This window comes from Notamacropus eugenii, chromosome 4 (assembly GCF_028372415.1).
Source record: "Notamacropus eugenii isolate mMacEug1 chromosome 4, mMacEug1.pri_v2, whole genome shotgun sequence".
Lineage (NCBI taxonomy): Eukaryota > Metazoa > Chordata > Mammalia > Diprotodontia > Macropodidae > Notamacropus > Notamacropus eugenii.
In genome coordinates, this window is record NC_092875.1 from 91,954,934 (window position 1) to 91,981,327 (window position 26,394).

At 39.2% G+C, this 26,394-nt stretch overlaps 1 long non-coding RNA gene across 1 annotated transcript in view; it reads left to right on the forward strand.

Annotated features, from left to right (window-relative positions):
- Nucleotides 1-2,859: 2,859 nt before the first annotated feature.
- Nucleotides 2,860-26,394, forward strand: part of LOC140500391 (uncharacterized) — a 90,543-nt gene continuing 67,008 nt past the window's right edge. Inside the window, exons 1-2 of the long non-coding RNA XR_011965716.1 lie at nt 2,860-3,097; nt 3,273-3,375. This is a non-coding gene — a long non-coding RNA (uncharacterized lncRNA). The remainder of the gene's footprint in view (nt 3,098-3,272; nt 3,376-26,394) is intronic.

Consider the following 26,394-nt stretch of genomic DNA (forward strand, 5'->3'; position numbering starts at 1 on the left):
GGTTGGGCATGACTAATTGATCTCTCTCCATACATACATACATATATGTATACACACATATATGTGTGTATATCTATATATGTACATGCGCATATATATGTGCATATCTATATATACACACACATATGCATATAAACACATACATACAAAGTCCATAGATCATTAAATATAAAAGAAGAATGAATGGTTCCAAAATTATTTCTATCTGAATTTATCAAGATTGATTCATTCAGTCAACATTTATTAAGCACTTACTATGGCCCAGGAACTGTGCTAAGTGCTAGACATACAAAGGGAGGCAAAAGACAGTCCCTGTCCTCAAGGAGCTCACAATGTAATGCGGGAGACAACACATAAAAAAAACAAAAGGTGGGGGAGAGTTTCTGGAAAGGGGATGCTGAAGTCCTGAAGCTGGAGTGAAAAAGGATTCTAGGGAGGTGCAAGTTTCTGAGTTGATTTTATCTTGCAGAATGATGAAGTTTTGGTTTTTTTTTTCTTTTTTGGAGATCAAGAATTCCAGGAAATCATTTGGGTGAGAATCAAAGATGAAAAGAATGAGATGAACATCAACTATGCCTATTTCTATATGGTTTTGAAGTGTAACTTTCATCACTGTCACTGTGAGAGGTAGGACAAATATATTATCTATATTTTGCAAAAGAGGTTTAGAGAGACTGATATTTTTTTTAAAGTAACTAGTACAACAGTTTGCATTACTACAGTATTTTAAAACTTACAATTTTTTTCTTTACAACAGCCCTTTGAAGTTGGTAGTATAAGTAGTCCCATTTTATGGACAAGGAAACTGAGATTCAGGGAAGTAAAAGGGCATTCTTTAAGGTCCCTTAGTACATGGCTGAATCAGCAGATCTAGAAGCCAAGTCTCCTGACTTCCAAGTTTAGCATTCTTTCCACATCATGGCAACTATGTGATACAGTGGGCATCAGGGTATGAGTGTGGGTATGAGGGCTGGACTTGGAACCAGAAAGATTGGAATTCAAAATCTGTTGCGTAACACTTGACCTCTCAACCTCAGTTTTCCCTTCTGTAAAAATGGGGTTGATAATAACACCTATCTCACAGAGTTGTTGGAAGATCAAATGAGAAAACACTGACTCTTTCCAAGCTTTAAAGAATTACATAAATGCTAGCAGTTATTAATATTAATGAAAATGGGGGAAAGGTATAGAGGCTGGACATTGGCCTTCGAGGCCTACAGAGCTGAAAGAAGGTGGTACGGGGCCCACTTCCAGACCGATTTCTCTTTCTTGTTCCCTCGGAAGCACTAAGGCTAGGCAGAAATACAAGCTTCCAAAGAAGAGAGGGAAATTTGGGTGATTTGCAACCCCCTCCTCACTCCTGGATACCGTCTTGGGGAAAGTACCGAAAGTCTTTCCCTCGCTAAGCCTCAGAGCCTGTCAGAGCCAGAATCCAGGGCTGAAGAGATGTGGGACTCTGATGAACCAAAATCTAGGACCGGATAGGGGACCCTGGCCCACACAGGAGGAACTGAGATTTTCAGGGCCCTGTAGAATCCCCAACTGCAACATTAACACTCATGGGATATCCTCATACAATCATGGATCAAGAACTAAAAAAAAAGAAACTTAGAGGCTATTTCATACAACCCCTTCATTTTACAGAAGGAGAAACTGAGTCACAGAGTGGTATATATACCTTTAGGAAGTAGCAAAGCAGGCTCTGAACTCAGAATTCCTTCCATGGCAATATCAATAGTAGTTAACATTTATACAATGCTTTTATGTTCGCAGAGCACTTGACAATTATTATCTCAGCTGATCCTCACAACAGCCCTATAAAAATTAACGTTATTATTGCCTAGGGTCACACAGCTAGTAGATGGCAGGACTTGAACTCAGTACTTCTCCACTCCAAGATCAATGTTCTATCCACTCTGACATCTAGATTCCTTTATATAACTTGTGATTCTTAATTTTGCGTGACATGACCTAGAAAACACACACATGCATGCATGCATACACACACACACACACACACACACACAAACACAGAGAGTGAAAAATAGTAGATTTCGATTTCCATTCAGAGTCCATCAGTTCTTTCTCCAGAGACAGATAGTATTTTTCATCAATAGTCCTATGGAATTGTCTTGTATCCTTGTACTGCTGAGAAGAACCAACATTCACAGCTGATTATTGTATAATATTGCTATTACTATGTATAATGTTCTCCTGGTTCTGCTCAATTCACTTTGCATCAGTTTATATAACTATCCTCCGGTTTTTCTGACACAATTCTGCTTGTCATTTCTTATGGTATATACAGTAGTATTATATTATATACACAGTAGTATAGTAGTATTCCTTTACATTCATATACCACGACTTGTTCAGCCATTCCCCCATTGATGGGTATGGCCTCAATTTTCAATTATTGGCTACCATAAAAAGAGCTGCTATAAATATTTTTGTGCAGATAGATTCCCCCTCCCCTTTTAAATCTTTCTGGAATACAGACTTAGTAGTGATATTGTCAGAGGAAAGGGTGTGCATAGTTTTATAGCCCTTTGCTTTGTCCTCATTGTTTTTTGTCTGACTGTGAGTGAATCTCTTTCATTTTCTAGGCCTCAGTAACCTTATTTATAAAATGAGTTGTTTGGATCTGATCTCTGATCTATGAAATCTTCCGGTGATGTCTAACTGTTGACAAGTGACATTTTTCTTTTTCTTCTCAGCAACTAGTTCCTCTATTGTAAGGTGAGACAATCCTAGAATATTTTACCTCAAGTGGGAGTCTAACTGTATTTATGTCTGCCTAGATGTCCCTCGGGATATCCAATCAGAAGGATCCAGATTGTTCATTCTCATTTCCCTATTTGCAGCATCAAGCTCCATCCTTTATTTTCTGATATACTAAACCTTCAAGCTATCTTTGACTTCTCCTTTCCATCTCTTTCACCTCCCACATCCTGTGGATTTCCCCTCTGCAACATCTCTCACTTCTGTCTCCTCAACTAGTCTGGTGTTTTCTTGCCTTGGAAAGTCACTCACCCACCCCAGCCTCCTACCACTGCCACATTTCAAATGCAACTCCTTAGGGAAAACAAGTATGAAGGTGTGAGAGAGGGGTTTAGGCAAAGCCATGAACTATGGCTTTTCCCTGACTATTCCCAGCCTCAATCCTTGAAGGAGTAGCATACAAATCTAGCAATGTAAAAGTTAGATAAAAGACAACTTCAGGAGAATCATTGATTCTGATGACCTAAAAATCCTGACTGATTTTTTTTCAGGAAAACACGGATGCTTACAGTATCTCTGGGAGGCTTTTCTGAGCTGTCAAACCGGGATGAAGACAGAGATCCAGAGGACCACCTACACACAGAATAGTTTCAGGTTGGTTCTCCTTCCTCTTGGGTCAGTTTATTTTCATCCAGGAATTTTCCTCTTGCAGGATTCAGACTCTAGGCATCTGGTTTTGACTGATTGTCTCTTGAGGAGTGAAAAGTGGGGGGGATGAAGAACTAGACTAGACTACTATACTCTGGAGTGAGTCTGAAGATCCATCCTGACTCTAATCATTGATATGCTACCATCTCAATGTGTAATCTTGGGCAAGTCACCTCCCCAGTCTGGGGATCAGTTTCCTTGTCTTGTAGAGCCAGGGAGTTAATCTCCATGAACGTCTAAGATTCTCACCAGCTCTAACTTTCTATCATCCCCATCCTAATGTTTCATCCACCTCTGACATTACATGTTCCAAGATTCCTTCCTAGTCTGAAATGCTAAGCAGATTCAAGGGAGTTTTTATTTATTTACAAGGAGGAGATTTCGTTAGGCAAACTTCATTTTGTGGATTTAATTCATTTCTACCAGTGGCTTCATTAGCTCTCCAATCTGCATCTGTCATAATATTGATGGCAACTCCATGCTTGTTTGGGGGGGGGAAGCTTTTGATGGGGATGCACAGCTGGGGGGCAACAGGGTGATGTGACTGGCAGGCAGTCAACTTGGGGAGGCAATAAACTACTCAGAGCCTAGGCTTAGCCCAAATTTCTCCAGGATTCAGGGTATAAAATTTTATCTTACCCCTGTAATTAAATAAATCAACTTAGAAGAATATGGTCTAGTGGAGAGAACCCTGCCACTTACATTTGGTGTGACCTTGAACAAGTTGCTTAATTGGCCTTTGGTTTCCTCATCTGTAAATTATATAGTTGGTTACCTATTATTATCTATAAGTTATTTATAAGTTCCCTTTCAGGTCTCAATCTTATGAGATCCTATGAGGTCCTTAGCCTAAGAATCAAGAGACTTGAGTTTCAGTTCTCATTTTGTTGGTAAGTTGCTTTCTGACCTTGGGAATGACCACTTTGGACCTTATTCTCCTCCTCTATTAAAATGAAATTAAATTGGAGTAAATGACTTAGAAAGAGCTTCCTCAAAAAAAAAGATACTATGAATTCAAGTTTCTCTCTTTGGGCTTTATTTCCCTCATTGTAGAGTGGTGACAATGATATTTGCACTACTTTCCTCTCAGGGCTGCTATGGGATCAAAGATGTAATGGATATGGAAGATTATAGAAATGTAAATTAATATTTGAAAATATTTTTATTAACCTGTAAGAATTTGATTTGATTACATTATGTCACTCCCTCCCTCAAGAACCTACCATGGTTTTCCATGGCCAATATCATCAAATTCCTTTCCCTGTTTCTCAAAGGTCCACACCATCTGGCCCCATTACCTTCCCCTTCTCTTCTTCTTTCACCTTTTATTTTTGTTAGCTTTCTTATTACACAATTGCTTTGTCTATATGGTTCTAAAGTGTTAATTCCTAAACTTAAGACTTTGTAGTCATGCATGTAGAAAACATCTGACAGTCTTAGTTGATTCCAAATTGAAAATAAGCCAACAGAGTATATATGACGTGGCCCAAAAATATGTTAATGTCATCTTAGGTCAATAAATCAACAAGAATTTATTAAACACTTATAGTATACCAGGTATTGTGCTAAGCGCCGGGGGTACAAAGAAAGGCAAAACCATGGCTCCTGCCCTTAAGGAGCTCATAGTCTAAATAAGGGAGACAATATACACTATGTTCATGTAAGCTAGATACAGAACAGATAGAAGGTGATCTCAGAGGGAAGATACCAGCAGTTGGAAGGTGGCATTAATAGAAGCATAGCTTCTAGGAAGAGAGAGAGGCAATGGTCTTGCTGTCCTCTGCCTGGGGCAGACCATTTATGGAGTATGGTTTTCAATAAGAAAGAAAAATGGCAGAATATCTGGAGCACATCCAGAAAGAAGTAACCAAGGTGGCAGAGCTCTGGAACCATAGCCACCAAGGATCAGGTAGTAATGGAACAGAGAATGTTTAGCCTGGAGAAGAGGGTATTCAGGCCTAGGTAAGGAACTGAGGGTGGGATATAGGGGCCAATGGGACAAGCACAATAGTGATCTTCAAGGGTCTGAAGGTCTACTCCAGGGCAAAGGAGGGGAAGGACTTGATTTCATCACAGTGCAGAACTAAGAGTGAAGGCTAACCTTCTTTCATGGGGGAGTGTGGAAAGTCTTCAAATGGGGGCTGGATTATCTCTTGTTGGGAAACTCTTCTAGGTTCATATTTAGCTCTGGTTTTGGTTTTTGGTTGAAGTTAAGTTTATGCAAGGGGGTTGGGTTCCACTTTCTATTTAAAAATAACTCGCATGTGTTCAGCGCCTTAAGGTTTACAAAGTAATTTTTTTCACAATATGTATAGTATATTATACGGTAATAGCGTTTATATAGGACTTTAACATTCTAAAAGCACTTTATAAATATTATCTCATTTTATCCTCAAAACAACTCTGGCAGATAGGTGCTGTCATTAACCCCCTTTTATAGCTGAGTAAACTGAGGCAGAGAGAGGTTAAGTGACTTGCCCAGGATCACAGAGAGAGTAAGAGTCTGAGGTCAGAGTTGAACTCAGTTCTTCTTGACTCCAGGTTCGTTGTTTTATCCACCATGATACTTGGCTAGCATATGAGGCAAAGGTGTTATTATTCTCCCCACTCATTTTTTATTGGGGATTAAGCTGAAACTCAGGGGCAGCTGGGTAGTGCAGTGGACAGAGTACTGGGCCTAGAGTAGGAAGACTCATCTTCATGAGTTCAAATCTGGCCTCAGACACTTACTGGCCATGTGACCCAGGGCAAGTCATTTAACCATGTTTGCCTCAGTTTTCTCATCTGTAAAATGAGCTGGAGAAGGAAATGGCAAACGCCTCCAGTATCTTTGCCAAGAAAACCCCAAAATGGGTCACAAAGAGTCAGATGTGACTGAAACAACTGAACAACAAAGTTGAAGCTCATTTCAGGGAAGTGACTTACTACATAGCAGAAGCATAGATTCAAGAATCACCGAGCTAGAGAAGCTCTAAGGGATCTCAGAGGTCATTTAAGCCAATCCCTTCATTTTATAGCTAGGAACTGCAACCCAGCTCAAAGTGACACAGGAAGTAATTGGAAGGCTTAGATTTGAACTCAGGTCTTCTGACCCAAAGGCAACCATTGTACCGTGCTCATTCATAGGGCAGAAGGTGCTGAAAAGAAGGGCTCTATGCTCTCAGTACCCAATTTAGCCCAAGTAGAAGGATCAGGATTAGGTCCCAAGTGCTGGTTCCCTATCCCCCACCCCAACTAGGCCTTTGATAGGAGAAGGTAGGCTATGGAGAAAGTCAACTGCCAGAATACTAAATAGAATGATCTCTCCTTTGCCTTGCCTATCTCACTGGCTGAAATCAAAAGCTGTAATGGCACCTAGCTACTGCATGACTGGCTAGAGGCTCCCCCACTCAGATAGGGATGGGAGTCAGTTCCCTTCAAAAGCAGGATGGTGGCAAACATGATGGGGGCAAGGGTAAGGGGTGGGGAGAGGGTGTTCTAGATAAAAGAACAAAAATACATAGCCTATCAGGCAGCGTGACCCAAACACACATTGTCAGACTTTGGGATGTGTTCTCAGGAAGTGAGAAACACCTGTTCCCTAGTTTTGTTAACGGAAGTGGGGGATGGGGAAGAAAGATTGTTCAGACTCTTTAGTGTTTGGGATAAAAAGCTCATCACAAATTCAGTGCACAGAATCCTTGACTGTCAGAACTGGAAAGGACTTTGAAAATAGAACTCAGACTATTACAGCTCAAATGGGGCCTTAGGACACAGAACAAAGTACAGAATGACAGAGTGGGAAGAGACCTCATTTCAATTCAATTCAATCCAAACAAACATTTATTAAACATCTACTCTGGAGCTGATCTGGAGGCACAAAGATTAAAAAAAAAAGCATTCCTTGTCCTCAAGAAGATCACGCTCTCGGGGAATGTCCACATAGGGGTGTATTGAGCCCTTTGGAGTTAGAATGTTTGTCTTTTCAAAGTAAGGGGGCTGAGGATCTGGGCTCATGCAGACTTTATTTGGTCTTGGAGGAGCTTCTTTTCTTTGGACTTTCTGGTTCTGACCCCAACCCAGAGCATTGGGGAAAATGACTAAAACTTGGCTTAAGGTTGGCTCAAGGCTTATTGTTAATGTTCAGTCCTTTCAGTTGTATATGACTCTCTGTGACCCCATCTGGAATTTTCTTGGTGAAAGTATGGAAGCCATTTCCTTCTCCAGTTCATTTTATAGATGAGGAAACAGGCAAACAGGGCTAAGTGACTTGCCCAGGGTCACATAGCTAGTAATGATCTGAGGCCAAGTTTGAACTCAGGAAGATGAGTCTTGGCCTAGACCTCTTTCCACTGCACTACCTAGCTAGGAACTCCCCCAAAAGGTTAAGAAATGCACTCAATGTACAGTGCAGACTCGCTATAGGAGGGTTATTTATTTATTTACTGAACATAAAATGAACATTTAAGACAAAAAAAGCTACCTTCTCTCCCCTCTTCTAAGGGAAGTCAACAAAGACAAAATGCTTTATCCCAATTCTGGAGAAAGGGAAAACTATCAGGAATGCAAGTTGTCTTTATTTTGAAAGTTTACCCAATGGCTAGCCAACTCTTCCTGGATCATTTGGGATAGTCACAGCATAAGGTTCTACAACAATGAGACAGTCTAGGTGGCCCACCAGAAGATGCTAGGGGAGTGTTCATTTCAGGGCTATACATGCTCCATACTCTAGCCAGAACACATCAGAGAGAGGAGGTTATCATTCCCATTATAAACCAGTGGAGTATGTGCTTACAAGATGAAGTGTGATGGGTACAAAGGATCAGTCTATGCAAAGTAACTAAGGGAAATTTGAGTAACAAAATAACCTTTTAATTTCTGGGAGAGTTAGGGAAGACTTCACAGAGTGGACATTCACTGAGCTAGGGCTTGGGAAAATAAAAGGACTTTAACAGGAGGAGGTAAGGACTCAGTAAACTCCAGGTATGGGGAAGCATCTGATTGACTCAGAAATCAGAGAAAATATTTCATTAAATTGGTCCAGTTTGTCTGGAATGTTGAGCGCCTAGAGGCAAGTCTTACACAATCAATTACAGATTGTGGAGATCCTTAAATACCAGGTAAATGAAATGTAAAGTCACACAAAGTAAATTCTCACACTAGCCATGACAACAGAGCACTGGTGAAAGCTTCTGAGCACCAGTGTCATGGTCAGATTTGTGTTTGGTTAAAATGACAGTGATGATTACTGCTGTTACTATTTATTATTCAGGATCGTGGAACTTGGGCATTTGAAAGACTTGGACCACATAGAATGTCAGAACTGAAAGGCATTATAGAGATCATCTCTAGTCCAACTCCTTTATTTTGCAGAAAAGAAACCTGGGCTTCAGAGAAGGGCAGTGATGTTTTTAAAGTCACATAGCTCAAAATTGGAGTCAGGATTCCAACCTGGGTTTAGCCAAACCCATTTTTCTTTCCTCATACTTTTCATTTGCTCTGGGTTCAGGTAGGGCTGGTGGGCAGAACTCTGCCCTGGGAGACGGGGTTGAACAAGGCTTACTCGACAAATGAGTCTATGCCTTTTGTGACTTTTACTGCAAAGTTCTATGCCTAATTAGCTTCTTGATGTTTTTCTCATCTTATTATCTAATAAAGTTATAGTTCGTAATTTATCAATTGTCTTAAGGAATAAGGGGGCAGAAGATTTTGTTCATCTCTATCTGGAGAAATCTCATTGTTCTGAGAACTAGAGAGGCAAAGTATATCTCACTGCCAGAGACCACTCCCTGACATCAGTGGGAATAGGGATCTGTACAATAATAAAAGAAGAGAGAATGAAGTGGGCTTCTCGGTCAAGAGACTATTCTCTCACTGACCCCTTAGAAGTAATTGACTTTTCTAGAGTTCAATCCCTCCAGGAATAGGTGGCTAGGAAATCAGAGGTAGAAGGGAACTTAGATACCATTGAACCCAACCCACCCGTTTGAGAGGCAAGGAAATGGAGATCTGCAGAGACATTTACAGAGAACATGACTCAGAACTAGAAGTTACCTTAAAGATCTCCCCACTTTTCCATCCCTCACTCATTTTATAGATACAGAAACAGAGGATGGTACTTAGAAGAGGAAAGTCTTCTACTGACACACCGTGTCACTTTGGGTAATTGCTTTGCCACTCCTTGTCTGTAAAATGAAGGGGAGTGAAAGGCTGTAGTAAACCTCTAAGGTCTTTTTGGGTGTTGACATTTTATGTTCTTCAACTTCTCCTAGCTCTAAGGTTCCCATGTTTGACCTTCTGTATTCTACAGTTCTAATAGACCACAATTTTATATATCTTGCCGGAAGAATCTGTCATGCTTCAACCTTTGGAAGCTCCAAAGTAATAAGGAGTTGATGGTGGGTACCGTTTTGTCTTGATGCCTTAAAATATCACCATATCCTGTGGTATGACAGCTGGGACCTTCCCCTCTTAGTTTTTGTTTTTTTAATCAAAGGGACCATCTCTTGACTCATTTCTTAAAGAGGCCTATTCACTGAATGGGTACTGTCTTACTCAAAGTGAGAACCTGAAAAGACCTTAGCTTAAAAGGGTCAAGGTCTCCCACTGCATCCTGGGCCATGTCCAGTCATCCTGACTGATATCTGATCACTGAACTGAGATGACTGGAGGAGAAAGTGAGGCTGGAGACTTTGCACAGCCCTCCCTCACTCAAATCAAAGTCAATTGCAAGTCATGTCATCATCTCCCTGATGATGGTCTTCTTTGAGAGCAGAGGACAAACCATAACCACAATCACAGCATCTGTATATAGGATAGAAAAATTTTCTAAAAATTTGAGCCACCCGTATGTCCCCCATGCTGGAGATCCTCTCCTTTTTCATCTCTGCCTCCTGGTTTTCCTGGCTTCTTTCAAGTCTCAGCTAAAACCCCACCTTCTGCAAGAAGCTCTTTTTATCCTCCTTAATTCTAGTGCCTTCCCTCTAACGTTCTTTCCAATTTATCTTATCTCTTGTTGTTGTCTGCGTGTTGTTTTCACTATTAGATTGTGAGATCCTTGAGGATAGGGGTTGTTTTTTCCTTTCTTTGTATCCCTAGTACTTTGTACAATGCCTAGAACAACACGTGTAATAAATTTTTGTTGATTAGTTGACCTTTAGACCACTTAAGTGCCTTGTGACTTTGGGAAAATTATATTATCTCTGGTATGTCTTGGATTCTTCTTTAAAATGAGTCTGGTGGACCAAATGATCTATAAGGTCCCTTCCAGTTGTGAGATATGATGTCCTTATGTTTCACATTCCTCTGGGGGCAGTTGTTATTTTTAATTCTTGCTGCATTCAGTGATGCTTTCAGACATTCTGCATAGAGGAGGGTTCCTAGCCTATTGTTAGGGAGGGAGAAATAAACAGCCTATGGGGGAGAAGCAGGACTGATGAGGGTGACCTTTGGATTGCATGCTGATTAGAATGTATTGACCAAAACTGGTGACCTTTAGAAGAAAATAGGTAACGGCTTCCTTAAAGAGAGCCATGATGAATTTTCCTATTAAATATCACTGCGTTTGAGGAACAGCTGAGAAAGGCCACTCAGAGAATGAAGGGATGGTGTCGACCCATTTCCATAGCTCTGAACAGCCCTGAGTGGTTTCCAAAGCAGAGATGCCAGAGGAAGCAATCACTTGAATGAGGCGCAGACTGCCTAAAGCATGAATGATAGATGAAATCAACCATGATTGGACCAGTGTAGTTGAAAAAGTGACTAGCTTTGAGTTAGGAGGCACAGATTCAGATTCTGACCCAAATACCTTCTGTCTAAGGAGGTACCTTCTGTGAGCAAGTCTCTTGCTCTTTCTTGGGTTCAGTTTCCTCATTTGTAAAATGATGTTGGTGGAAGGGGTGAGGAAGGGTTTGAATTATGATGATCCCCAAATGCCCTTCTAGTTCTGTCATTCTGTGCTCTAAGCTTTCTTCTACTTCCAACAGCCTGTTCTATGTTTTATATTCACCATACTTGTTGCCAAAAATCCTAGAGGCTTATTATACAGTACTTCAGTCTAAAATGACCTCAAGGATTCTGCTTTTGGGTGAGAGCAATGATATGAAAAGTTCAGGTGCTTAAACACAAGGCCAAATGCCAAAAGACTCCAACATGGTCTCAGTCGCCATATCTAATAGAATAGGATCAGGATGACCCAGAGCTCAGGGCAGAGGGGTCAGATATTCTGCCTGATCAAGATCTAATTCAATAAGATACCACACTTAACACAGAGTTAAGTGTGTCCTCATTTGTGGGATATCTTCTGAGAATGCCTTAAGCCTAGAGCATTTTACTTGGATGTGCAGTTAGGAAGAGCAAAGTTCTAATTCTGCCTTAGGCACTTACTAGCTATGGGAGACCTTGAGCATTTCACTTACCCTGTTTGAACCTCAGATTTCTCATCTCGGAGAATAATGATTGCACCTACTTCAAACAACTGAGACAATCAATAAAATAAAGCATTCTGCAACCTTGAAATTGTATTTATCTGTTATGGTTGTTGTGGTTGATGAGGATGATGATGATATGATGATGGGTCTGATCGTGAGTTTAGTCTCTACAGTCCCAGCCCTTTGGCCTAGACTCTCCTGAATACCTGAACCATTTCTATCTTATTTCTTCACAAGATGTTGAGAGATGGAAGCCTCAATAAAATGGTATCTTGCCAGTTTGGTGGATAGAATGTCTTCTGCTTTTCTAATCATGGTGATTTGTAGCCTGGTAACTACATATCTCATCTCAGGACATGAAAACTCCTTTCTCCCATAAACTCTCCCCATACTCTGGGTCCAATCCAGCTAAACCCTGTCCTTCTCTCACTTTTTTCCTTCTCTGCCCTCTTTTAATATTATTACATCTGTCACTAACAAACTCTCTTTCATATGGGATGCTCATTCTTATTTTTCCACACCTTGTACTCATTGAAAAATCAACTCTCTCTAGAAAAGAAGGGAGTAGAGTAAAAGGAAAGGGAGCAGACATTTCTTAAGTACCTACTATGTGCCAGTCACTGCACTGAACACTTTAGGCATATTATCTCATTTGATCATCACAAAAACTCTGGGCTGTTGTTTAGTTGTGTCCAGCTCTCTGTGACCCATTTTGAGGTTTTCTTGGCAAAGGTACTAAAATGGTTTGCCATTTCTTTTTCTAGCTCCTATCACAGATGAGGAAACTGAGGAAAACAGAGTTAAGTGACTTAACCAGGGTCAAACAGTTAGTATCTGAGACCAGATTTAAACTCATGAAGATAGCTCTTCCTGATTCCAAGTCTAGTCGTCTATCCACTGCCCTGGAAGGCAGGTACTATAATTCCCATTTTAGAATTGAGGAAACTGAGACAAATATAGGTTAAGTGACTTGCCCAGGGTCACACAGCTAGGCAGTATTCGAGTTTTACCGACTCCAGGCCCAGTGCTCTGTCTGCTGTGCCACTAATTTGCCTACATGCTATTCTACATACATTGACCACCCTGTCTAGTGTTGGTTGTCATGAGTCAGCTGAGACTGAAAAATGACTGAACAAGAGGAGGATAGTTGAGGTCTATGACTCACTAGGACATTATGGATCATTCTCAATGTGGTGTCAGTAGATCAGTGAGTGGGATGTGGCAGCCAAAAAAAGCTCATTTGATACCAGGCTTCATTGAGAGAATCAACACTCCCAAGAATAAGGAGGGGACAGTCCTGTGGTCTGTGCCCTGGTTAGAGCAAATGTAGACTATCATATTCAACTCATGTTAGGAAGGAAATGGATAAGACAGAGAATGTCCAGAGCAAAACAACCAGAATGTTGAAGGGCTGTTTCTTCTGAGGACTGTGGATGTTTAAGGAAAATAGAACACTTAGTGGTGATGTCCTAGTTGCCTTCAAGTGTGTGAAGGCTTGTTCAGTTGGTCAAGAGGTCAAAACTGGGAGCAATGAATAAAAGTTCCAAAGGGGCAAATTTAGGCTTAATGTCAGCGGAAAACCAATGATAACAAGTAAAACTGCTTTGACTTCGTTGTTGTGTTTGTCCTTCATTTTCAAAGAAGACCATGACATCAGAGAAATGATGACATGACTTGCATTTGACTTTGTTTTGAGTGATAGATGGCTGTGCAAGGTCACCAGCCTCACTTTCTCCTCCTGAGCCATCTGGATCCAGTGGCTAGAATTCATCAGGATGACTGGCAAAGGCCCAGGATGCAATGGGAGACCTTGACCTTTTTCAGCTAAGGACTATTCAGGTGCTCACTTAGAGTGAGGTGACACCCATTCAGTGAACAGGCCTTTTAAAGAAGTAATCAGGGAATGGCCCCTTTAATGAGCAAAAGAAAAAAAAAACAAGTAAATCAAGCTGGGAGGGAAAGAACAACGGTTACTACTGATAATCACTCTGAAGCCAGGAGGGTCCAGAAAACAACATTTAGTGGAGTTTGGGGAGGGAACTATTGTTGTCCAATCTATGAGCTTCAGAGTGCACTGGGTTTAAGGTTTTGGGAAAGACATGAAAGAGAGAGAGAGACAGAGAGAGGGACAGAGACAGAGAGAGACAGAGGAGACAGAGAGAGAGAGAGACAGCAAGACAGAAACAGACAGAGGGTGAGAGAGAGAGTGGGAGAGAGAGCGGGAGAGAGAAATCTAGTTAGTAAACCCCAGGTTAACTGGGCATCTTCTGGCCATCTAAATTTACCTTCCTATGGAGAGGAGAAGGAAGGGGGCAGACAGAAAGTAGAGGATGAGCTGAGTTACGCAGTTGGCTGGGTCCCCATTCAGGCAGCTTGGTCTACACATAAGTTGTGTTTGTCCTTTGTTTTCGAAGAAGACCATGCCATCAGAGAAATGATGACATGACTTGCACTTGACTTTGTTTTGAGTGAGGGAGGGCTGTGCAGGTCACCAGCCTCACTTTTCCTCCTGAATCATCTCTTTGACTTCATAGTAGGCGCATGGGCTTGCTAGTGCCTATGGCAGTGAGGTGGTGCAGTGGATAGAACATTGGGTTGGGAATCACGAAGAATCATTGCTCTGAGTTCAAATCAGGCCTCAAATATTTACTAGTTGTATGACTCTGGGCAAGCCATTTAACTTTGTTTGCCTCAGTTTCCTCTTTTGTAAAATGAGCTGGAGAAGGAAATAGCAAATCACTCCAGTATCTTTGCCAAGAAAACCGTAAATGGGATCACAAAGAATCAGACACAACTGAAAAATGACTGAACAACAAATTACTTCATGCTGCATCAATTCGTGAAGGTCTTTGCATGTCTCTGAAATCATCTACTTCCTCATTTCTTATAGCACAATAGCATCCTATCATCTTCATATACTACAATTTAGTCAGTCATTCCTTAATTGATGGATTCCTTTCAGTTTCCATTTTTTTAGCCACCACAAAGAATGGCTATAAATATTTTTGTACATATAAAACCTTTTCCTATATATTTGACTTCTTTTGGGTAGCGGTGTTATCACTGGGTCAAAGGGCATTATGACAGAATCCCATCAACTTTATATCCTGAGGAAACTTATTCCACTTTTAGGAATCAGAGACACTTAGAATTAGAAGGCATCTTGGCTATTCAGTCATATCTGACTCTGTCACACCATTTGAGACTTTCTTTGCAAATATACTGGAGTGATTTTCCATTTCCTTCTGCAGCTCATTTTAAACATAAGAAAACTGAGACAAACAGGATTAAATGACTTGCCCAGGGCCACATAGCTAGTAAGTATCTGAGGCTAGATTTGAACTCAGGCCTCAATTTCCTTATTTGTTAAATGGGGAGGTTAAGCCCTTTCAAGCTCTAATGACCTGAACTTCTCTTTGACTGAGAGAGTCAGAGAATGAGAGATAGCATGGTACAATGGAAAGAGTGGTGGGTCCAGAGTAAGAAGAGACCTGCCTTTGAATGCTGGCTCCCTCACTTTCTAGTTGTGTGATGTTGGCAAAGTAATTCATTTTCCTAGAACCTCAGTTTCTTTATATATGAAAGGGGGAGATTAATTTTTATCCTTCTTACCTCATAGCATTATGAGAAAAACATTTTGATAGCTCTAAAATCTTTTAACAATCATAGAAATGAATGGAAATTGCTGTGACTGTGGCTCCTCATCAGTGCCCTGGGTAGTAGAGTGAATGAAAGGAGATAATGTTTCGGAAACTGCTTTGCAAACATTAAAGTGCTATACTTTAAGGTTTAGTTGTTTTCAATTGTGTCCTACTCTTTGTGACTCCATGTGGGGTTTTCTTTGCAAAATTGTTGGAGTGGTTTGCCATTTTCTTCTCCAGCTCATTTTGCAGATGAAGAAACTGAGGCAAACAGGGTGAAGTGACTTGCCCAGGGTCATGCAGCTGGGATATATGTATGCTATATACACATATACATGTATATATACACATTTACATGTATATTTATATCTGTATACATACTCATACATACATGTATATATGTATACACATATATACATACACATATACATATATATGTATATATTGTAGCATCAATGTGATATCCACAGTAGCCACTTTGGATATGCATATGTATTGCCAGGGTAGATTTGCAAAACATAAACTCTTTTCCTCAAAGATGAAATCAAAATATTTATTCCAGTATTAGAAAGCCAAATCCATCATAGCAACAAAGAAATCTATACACATCATCAATGCAATGACCATCCCCAAACCTTCCCTTCTTTAGGTCTCCCCACAAGCAAGCTCCCTTAGGCAAAAGCACTCCCTCTCTCACTCACACTAGCTGCTCTGTTCTGTCTACTCTCTCTTCCTGCTGCACCCTTCCTGCTCCCCCCATTCAGCAAAGTCCTCCCACCATGGGCTTCTTGTGACTCAGGCTGTGGACGGGGCCAAAGGTCAAAACTCACATGGACCTATGAGAGTGAGAGGGAAAGGGAGGGGAGGAGAAAGGGAGAGGTGGAGAGGGGGAGAGGGAGAGAAGGGGAGACACAGAACAAGTTGTATATGCCCTACTTATCCTTATTCATCTACAAACATTTATTAAGCACCTGTTATATACTAGGCTTTGCACACTGGAAATAGAAAGTCCTGGGGATAAAAAGAAAGGCTGAAGTTAGTCCCTGCCTTCAAGCAGTTTACAGTGTAATAATTCAGGGGACGGCATGCAAGCAACTCTGTACAAACAAGATGTATCTGAAATTAAGCTGAGACTTAAAGGAAACTTACCTGCTTCTAAAAGCTACTGCCTCAGATTCTTTTACCCCTGAACCACTGGCTCTCCTGACCACCAACCTAGGTGTCTTTCTTCTTTCTTGCTTCACACCAGCCCTTGGAGGCAAGGAGTCTTCAGTATTAATCACCTCATTTTACAGAGAAGGAAACTGATATCCACAGAGATATTACAGAATATATCACAGAATAATGTGATTCACAAAATCCTGTGGTCTGAGAGTCAGAGGGGACCCCAGAGATCATCTGATCCAGCCCAAGATGACAGGAATCTCTATGAAAACATACCTGACAAGTGGGCATTCCACCTCCACTTGAAGACCTCCAAGGAAGGAGAATCCGTTTGTAATGGGTTGTTCATTCCACTTTTGGATAACTCTAATTTCTAGGAAGGTTTTCCTGATGTAAAGCCTAAATTTGCCTCTTTGAAACTTCCACTCATTGCTTTGGATTCTTTCTTTTGGGGTCAAGAAGAAAAAAAGTCTAATAATTCCACTTGCACATGGGAACCCATTAAGTAGTTGAATATGGTTAGCAAGTCCTCTCTTAGTCCTCTCCAGGCTAACCATCTCTAGTTGCTTCAACCAATCCTTACATGACCTAAATTTAAGAACCTTCACCATTCTGATTGCCCTCCTTCAGACACCTGCCATGTTGTCAGTGTCTTCCTTAATAATGATGCCCAGAACTAAAAACCACACACTAGATGAGGTCTAATGAGGGTGGGATATCGAGATAACTGTCATCCTTTTTCCTAGAACTTTCCTAGGGTTATACAGCTAGAAATGAACAGAGTTAGAACTTGATTTCAGGTCCTCCAACTTGAAATCAAGTTTCCTGGGGGAATCAGACTCACAGGATTTCATTGTTTTAATTCTCCCTCTCTCTGGAAGGTATAAAGGGGATCAGGATCCATCCTGGGTCTTTCAAGTGACAGGTCTTTTTTTACCTGTGGGGTGGTGCTTACCTCATTCATTGGAAGGAAGAAGTCAGAGCTGGGATGGTCCCAGAGTCACTAACCTCGGGAGGGAATTAATTAAACAATTATATTACCCTGCCTTTACTTCTGACACTGCACAGCTGACATTAATTGGGCCACAATCAAGATAGTAATTCAGGTTAATTGGCTCCCCGCTGTCAGCCCCTATCAGCTGTTTCAATATGCTGCTGTCATTTAAAAGTAATTAATTACTGACGGCTTTATTGGAGGGGGGTGGTTGACAGCTGACAGCATGGGGAAGTTGGGGGGTGCGATTGAGGGAGGCAAGGCCTAGTGGCTGACAGCCTTAGATACCATTGAGTCATCCAAGCTGGAGGAGACCTTTGAAAGTAGAATTTTAGATCTGGTCCTTAGCATAGGGGTACGTAGAGTTTAGGCTAATGTGCTGGAAAACCCTGGGGAGAGCATTTCCGGGGGCCTTGGGTGGGAGGGCACCTGAAAATAATCATGAGGAGTCACCCAGGGCCACACTCCCTGCATCCCAATGATGTCCAGCACTTTTCTTTGCCAAAGGAGGACTAAGGAGCTTAGAACAGTGAAATGATTTGTCTAACGTCACATGGCCAATGGCAGAGCTGAAGCTAGAACCCAGATTTCCTGACTCCCTTGTCAGTGCTCTTTCCACTATATCCTTCTTTATTTTCCCACATCTCTCCAATGACCTTACGACCTGCCAAGGGCTACAGCAACGTTGGGCTTTTGAATATTTACCACTAAGGGATTTTTATTCTGAGTCTCTGACTCAGCATAGTTAGACATAAACAAAACGTTGATTTTCAGTGGGTAAAGCCCTGGATTAGGAGTCAGAATGTCTTTTGTATCTGTTATATTCTGTTCCTCACCCTTCCCCCTACTCCTTAGATCATGGTCTTAGGATGGGGTCCATGATTTTCCCAATCAGGCTTATCGATTTTCTGAGGTCAGGGGCCTTTGCAGGTTCTTAAAGACTTAGAATTTTTCTGTGCCATTAGCTATCTCTTCCTGAAAGGCCTCTGTGTGAGCAGAACAAAGAAGATGAGAAGCCTTGGAAGGTACAGGCGATTAGTAGGAAGTGTGATCGTTGGGGGATTGTAAGTCTGCACTCTGTTTGATGACCCAGAGACATCCCAGCCCAGCTTTGTGTCTCCATCAATCCCATAGCTCTCACCAAGCTGGCCAGGTGACAGACAAGTGGTATTTTTAGAGCCGCTTGGGTTGGAGGATCAGAGGTGTGAGGCCAGTTGCTGGGGAAGAAACATAAAAAGTGGCTGATGTTTTTCTTGGTCAGATCGATTGTCTTCCCATTTTGAGCATCATTTAAGCAGGACACACCACTCTGATGACTGCCAGGCAAGAAAGAGAGAGGCAATAACACAGTGACTCACCAAAGGGACAGCAATATTTTAGCAGATTTAGCCATCCAGCCATCAAAGGTCCTTTCTAGCTTCAGCCTTCTATACTACACTTTCAAGGCCTTAGTCTTTTAACATCTGATTAAAAAATTGTGGGATTCTGTGATTCTAAGTTTTTGTGAATCTAAAATTCCATGACTTTAACATTCCACAATTCTGTGATTTTAAGGTGATTTTAAGTCTATGATTCTAAGATTTTATGATTTTAACTTTCTAAAATTCTGTGACTCTAAGGGTCTATGAGTCTAAGATATTTGATTCTATATTTATTTCTAAGACCAATATATATTTTAATTTATTCCTAAAATTAGTCACAATCCTAAGATATTATGACTCTTTGATTCTAAGATTCCATAATTATTTGATTTTATGATCAGTTCATCAATCTTATCAAAACTTTGTGTTGAATATATACTATTTATACATCTGGCCATGCAGAAGATCCTGAGACAATTAAAATCAACTTCTTCCTCCATGTGTCTTGGGAAAGACAAGACATTGATAGAGCTAGATATAATACAAAGCTAATAGAAATACATTAAAAATATGAAATTATCAAATATTATAAAAGAGAATGGACTCCACCGCTGTTTTTGGGAGGGCTTAAACTTCAAGGGGTGCACCAAGTCTGACAAAAAAGGATTCAGAATGGGATAGAGTAAGTAATCAGGAAAGACCTCCTGAAAGCACAAGAGCCAAGTTCCTTCTTGAAGAATGGGTAGGATTTAGGCATTTGAAGGGATATATGTAATAAGTAATAATAATACATTATTCAAGAAAATTGTAGAAACTTTAGCGTATCATTGTAGGTGCCAAAAATTGAGCACTTATTGAATACTTGGCAAGACCCAAACTGGTGCATCTAAAGATCACTTTCTTTACTGAATTTTACAGACAAGAAATCCACATACTACATATACTGGCATCAAAACATTCTGGAGATACTCAACAAACATAAAATATTTGGGAGACCTCAATCAATTAACTACTGGGCCTAGCTTATTAACACAGACAGAATTGTTGCCCACTATCATTTAAAGATGACATTGATCCATAAAAATACCCAAGAATTTACCAAGAACTTACAATCTCCAAGCTACATAGAATGAGTGACTATTGTAATATATAAAGCCGGTACATGAGAACAAAATAATGTGAAACAGAATGAGATGCATGTAGTCCCTATTGGCCTATGTGCTACTGGAGTTGTACCATGATGCTATGAGCAACCCCATGGAAGATAAAATTATACTTTTATTTAATGATAAAAAGATGTAATTTATATAACAATCCCTAGAATATTAAACAATGCTGTTCAGTTGTTTTCAGTTCTGTCCAATTCTTTGTGACCCCATTTGAGGTTTTCTTGCAAAAATACTTTTCCTTGTCTAGCTCATTTGAAACTGAGGCAAACTTGCCCATGGTTACACTAGTAATTTAAGTGTCTGAGGCCAGATTTGAACTCAGAATTCCTGACTCCAGAATCAGAGTTCTATTCATGATGCCACCTAGCTGCTCCATATTAAAAATAAAATCCTTCTAATATGTTCCAAAACTGTTTCTATGTAAATTCTCATCCAAAAGATGAGAAGGATGAGATTGCACCACTGCCACCAATGATAATAACATCCATAAAGTCCAACCATTCTATTTTTTCAATCTTTTGACTTTATCTCATGCTTCTTGGTTGTCTCATGCTGTTGTTGAATTCTGAAAGCTCCTTTCTTTTCAGGGAGTATCTGCTTGGGCAATGTTTATAACTTCTATTCTGAGCTATTTATTTTTCTACTGTTTTTCCCCCTAAGAACTCTAATCATTGATAACTTGGGAGAAAATAGTTTCAGTTGAATGATGAGGGTGACAATCTTTGTTTGCAGTTCTGGGTTAGATGAAAGAGCATATCTTTCTTTCTCTTTGGTGTTCCTTACCATTGCAATTTTAAAAACTTTGTTGAAAGATTTAAAAAATAACATTTTTTTAATGAACAAAGAACAATTTTCTCTTCCCCTCTCCTCATTTAGGAAAAAAACAGCAAAATAAAACCATTGGAAAAAAATATACATAATAAGGCAAAGCAAATTGTGCTGGAATGTTATGGGAAAGCTGAATTTTTCTAGAACATTTAGTGTTTCTATTTAAACCAAAAATCTCCATGACTACACATGACATGGACTGAGAGCATGAATACTTGAATTATATGCCAGTATTATATCATAACAAAATTGGAAACAGATCTTATCAGTGAGAGACAAGACTTTCATTTTTATTAATGGTGCCCTCAGCTTTAAATCACACAATAACATGTTGGTGACGAGTACAGGTTAAATATGAGAAATGACTTTACCCCTAACGCTAGATTAGATGAAATAAGAGAAAAAAATCAGAGAGCTTCTAAGATTTGAGAAGTTGGACAACCTGAGGTAATTTAAATATTTCATTTAAACCAAACTTCAGGTAATATATCTAATAAGGAAATGGATAACAAAACACCCTTTCAAATGATTTTGTAAAGGAGATGGACATACTTAGGATGGAATTTTGAAAAGCCTTTAAAATTTAGTAGATCTTGTCTTTGGAAGAATTATCAGATCAACGACAGCAAAACAGCGTAATTTTTAAAAAAGTTGATATATCATATAAAGATAATTAAAAAAAAACACATTCTCCCTAACAATTAAAAGAAATCAGGATTTGTATACAGAAGCATGCTTGGTGGCTGTTGCTATGGTAAGAAATATGAGAAAAGATTAAACTATCAAGGGTAAGTGTCAAATATTATTCGAGCAGGAAGTGACTTCTGTGGGCTTTTGAAGATCTCTAGAAAGCCATTGAAAGATTACATGAAAAGCTAGCTGCTCTGCACTAGAGAAAGAAAACTTGAAAGTGTATTGCCCAATTAAAGATAAAAAAGAACCACTCAGAAAAAATTAAGAAAAGAAAAGCATGTTGGAAATGTTATATTTGCTTGTGGTTTATTCTCTGTTCTGAAGAGGGCCATGACATCAGGAAGATGATGTCATGACTTGCAATTGATTTGGATTTGAGTGAGTGAGGTCTGTGCAAAGTCACCAGGCTTACTTTCTCCTTCAGAGTCATCTGGTTCCAGTGGCCAGATATAGCTCAGGACAACTGGAGATGGCCCAGGATGCAGTGGGAGATCTTGACCTTTTTAAGCTCTCACGTCTTTCTGAGTTCTCACTTTGACTAAGGCAATCCTCATTCAGTGATTAGACTTAACTGGCAACTGAAAGTAAAAGACTTTTTAGAAAGATTAGCATGATACACGGGATCAGTGCAGCTGAAAGAAGTAAGTAAGCAATTCAACATCCACCAAAATGTTTACCCTAGATGTTTGAGAACTAAACAAAGAGAAGGGGAAGAGAGAGAACTCCCAAAAGAAGGTGTGAAAAGTTTCTGCTCATCTATAGTCAAAAGAAATCCAATAGAACACAAAGGTCAGTTGGATTAAACAAGATACAGCAAACTTTCCCACCCTCCATATGATGAATGAAAGAATAGTTATGTTAAGGGAGGAGAATGAAACTCTAGCTTCTCTACAAAAGTGAAAAGAATGGGATCAGGTAACATTAATGGTTATTGGCTCAAATACTTCACTGTCATATTAATAATATGCCATTTTGCTTCCACTCAGTGGTAGGGCTCATCCCATCTGTCTTAATGGAAATTATAGTATATCTATAAGCTGAAAACATCAATAATCCCTCCAAGCATAGGCCAATCATGTGTTCATGCAATTTTAATGAAGGACTCACAGCTTAGATCACATACTATATATATATATATATATATGTATGTATATATATATATACACATGTACATATATATGTGTATATATATATACACACATATACATATGTATATACGTATATGTGTTTATAATGTTATATATATATGTTTATAATAAAACTATATCTACAGAGGAGCAAAGAGAATGTTCCATAAAGTCCCTGAGAGGAGATGATAATGATGAGGATGGTGATGATGATAAAATAGCATCTACCATCTGTATGGGACAGGTAAGTGGCATGGTATATAGAGCACTAGGCTCAAATTCAGGAAGACTCATCTTCATGAGTTCAGATCTGACCTCAGAAACTTACTAGCTGTGTAACCCTGCACCATTCATTCAATCCTATTTGCCTCAGTTTTCTCATGTATAAAATGAGCTGGAGAAGAAAATGGCAAACCACTCCAGTATCTTTGCCAAGAAAACCCCAAATGGGGTTTCATGACTGAAACAACTGAACAACAAGAATAAGAGCAAAGTATTTATATAACATGTGCCAGGTACTGTGCTAAGTCTTTTACAAATATTATCTCATTTGATCTTCACAAGAACCCTGTTGGGTAGGTGTTATTGTTTTATCACCATTTTACAGCTGAAGAAATTCAGGTTAAGTGGTTTGCCCAAGATCACCCAGCTATTAAGTATCTGAGGTCGGATCTGAACTCAAGACTTCCTGATTCCAGGTGCAAAGCTCTATTCACTATTCTATATTGCTACCATCAGAACTAGAAAATATTAAATATTCCAACTTCTTAAAAAAAGAGAGAGAGATCAGAGGCTGCAAATTATTATAAACCAACGAGCTTGACATCAGTTACTGGGGACATTCTAGAAGAGATCACTAAATCAATCAATCAATTAACAATCATATATTAAGTACCTAAAATGTCTTTGAGAACAAGCTGCCCCAAAGTAAAGAGCAGTTTATTATTTATTCAGCAATTACTGAACAATCTGCCCCCAAATGCTATAATATTTATATTTCCTTTGTTAATTATTGCAAAGACTTTTGTTCAGCTTTGCACTCATTTCTTATTCATGAACTAAAAATATGTAGAGAAGATCTGAGTTTGCTGAGAACACTGGAGTATGTAATGTCCGCATGGAAAACTGGTCTTTCTTTAAACTATCAACTCAATAAAGTCAAGAATAATTGATACAGAGTACAATACTTTGAGGGAAACAATTCAGTCCATTGCGGTTCTGCCTAGACTTAAATCCATGATCATACCTTCTAAATAGAATTTTGTATGACTTCTAAATGAAAGGAGGCTAATTAAAATATCTTATTAATCATTTGATACAGAGAGATGACATCAATTTACATGATTTCACTAGAACATTCAATAGCTGCTTCATCTCATGGAATCTTTTCTCCAATGATATTAAAATGTCGTTTTGATTTGACAAATTTAAAATTCTTAATGTACACTAAGCAAAGATATAGATAAAACACTTGGAGTTTGAAATCTAAAAGTCCTATTGGACCAATGAATGAAAGCACTATTTAGAAATACTTTAGTCTCCTTTAGGCGAGACATATCAGGAATAACGGTATCAAAGAAAAAGGTTTTGGCTAATTATGCTAAGAGACTTACTGGCATCCTGAAATCAAAGGTGAATGGGAAAAAGACATTTGAAGCAATTAACACCTCTTACTACCTCTTAGTAGTCTTAATACATAAATTCAGAACTACAAAATGAGCCATAAAAGATTTGGAAAGCACAGCAGATTAAAAAGCAACAAAAATACATACAATATTAATAGGACATAGGTTCTATCACCCTACGGCAGCTAAAGAAAGATGGACACTTTCCTCTCAAATGAGGATATATTCTTAGGTTATATGATGAACAAATAAGTCATCACCTTCAGAAATACTTGTTGAACAGGCTGGCATCACTTCATTGACCAAAAGTAATGATACACACCATTGATTTTGCTAAAAGGAGCCCCATATAATATCTACGAAATCGCTTAGGTCAAAGAATGAAATTAAAAGACTCTCTATAAGTAATATCAGTATGTATGCAGCCAATGTTTGAAAATACATGTTAAATACATAGATGAACCATTCACATTTGTTTGTAGAGAAAAGATGAGGTTTATGAGGCTATTCAGAAACTGGTCATTGACATCAGAAACTTTGAAAAAGTTATCCTTATGGAGTCTGGATATAATGATAAGGAAACAGCAGATAATGAACAACGCATTCCTGTTGGCTGTAAAAATTTCATACCTGCCAAGTAGATATTTAGGAAAATATTAATTGTTATAGTTAGACCTATATGTCAGAATCTCCCTTTCCATCATGAATTGATAGATAACAAATCCTGATACCATAAATGTATGTTTCAAAATATCATAGGATATCATATCATATCAATAGGACTCAACCAGTAAACTGCTCTGTTCATAGATTGAACTTTTGCCCACAGTATCCCAGATGGATAGAAAACAAACAAACATTAAGTTCTCACTACTTGCCAGCCACTATGGTAAGAATTGAGGATATAACTGTAGGCAAGTAAGACAGTTCCTGCCTTCGGGGAACTTTTATTCTAATGGGAGACGATAAAATATAAAGAGGAACTGGAAAATATTGGGGAGGTAATTGTTGAGGAGAAATCTGGAGAGTCAGTTAGAGTTGTGAATCAATGAGGCATGACTGAGACACTCCTCTTGAAATATTGGTCTGGGCTGGCAGTTCACTAAACAATAATCAAGACTGTGGGGTCTCAGGGCACAGATTTTTCCAAGGGAGGGAAGGAAGCTATTGATGATAAGGAGACTCAGACATAACATTGATTTGTATAAAGCTTAAGAACAATGTTTTTGGTACATATTACCTTACCAAATTCTCAAACCTTCAAGCTACATAAAATGAAAAACCTTCACATGCAGCAACCTAGTGTATCTACATCATGTGGGAATGGGGTGATATGCTTATTATCCTGTCAGTTACTTGAACTATACCAAGTATGTGTTCAGTGAACCTTCAAAAATTATACTTTCATCCTAATGCTTTTATTTGATGAGAGAAAGCAATTATTTCATCCTGTGTAATAATCATTAAAACTTTAAATATCTAAGAATAGTAACTTTTCTGGCCTTTTTACATGTTGCATAAATTAATGTAATTTTTGATAAATCATACTTTCCTAATTTCTATCCCATACACATGATACTTTATTTTCTGTCTCTTAGCTGAGGCAGCTAAGTAAAAACAATCCTTAAGTTAGATGTTAGAGTATTTCTATGTTAAATTTTGTGTATGGTCAATTCTCTTTTGTCCATTTCAGATAAAAATGAAGCTCATCTAATGCTCAGTCTTCCCAGCCCTTCCCCCATATACTCTTCCTCTTGTATACCCTCCTAATGTACCCCAGTCATGAGAAATAGCAAATTCTGCCACCTTCTTTCTACACTAGTTAGGCCTTAAACATTTTTTCTGACATGAATACATTTAATTCCCTCATTAACATAGTTTTACTGTCTCTTTCTCTCTATAAATCTTTTAGCTTTTCTTTTAGCATTTAGATGCTACAGTACTTGGTGAATATG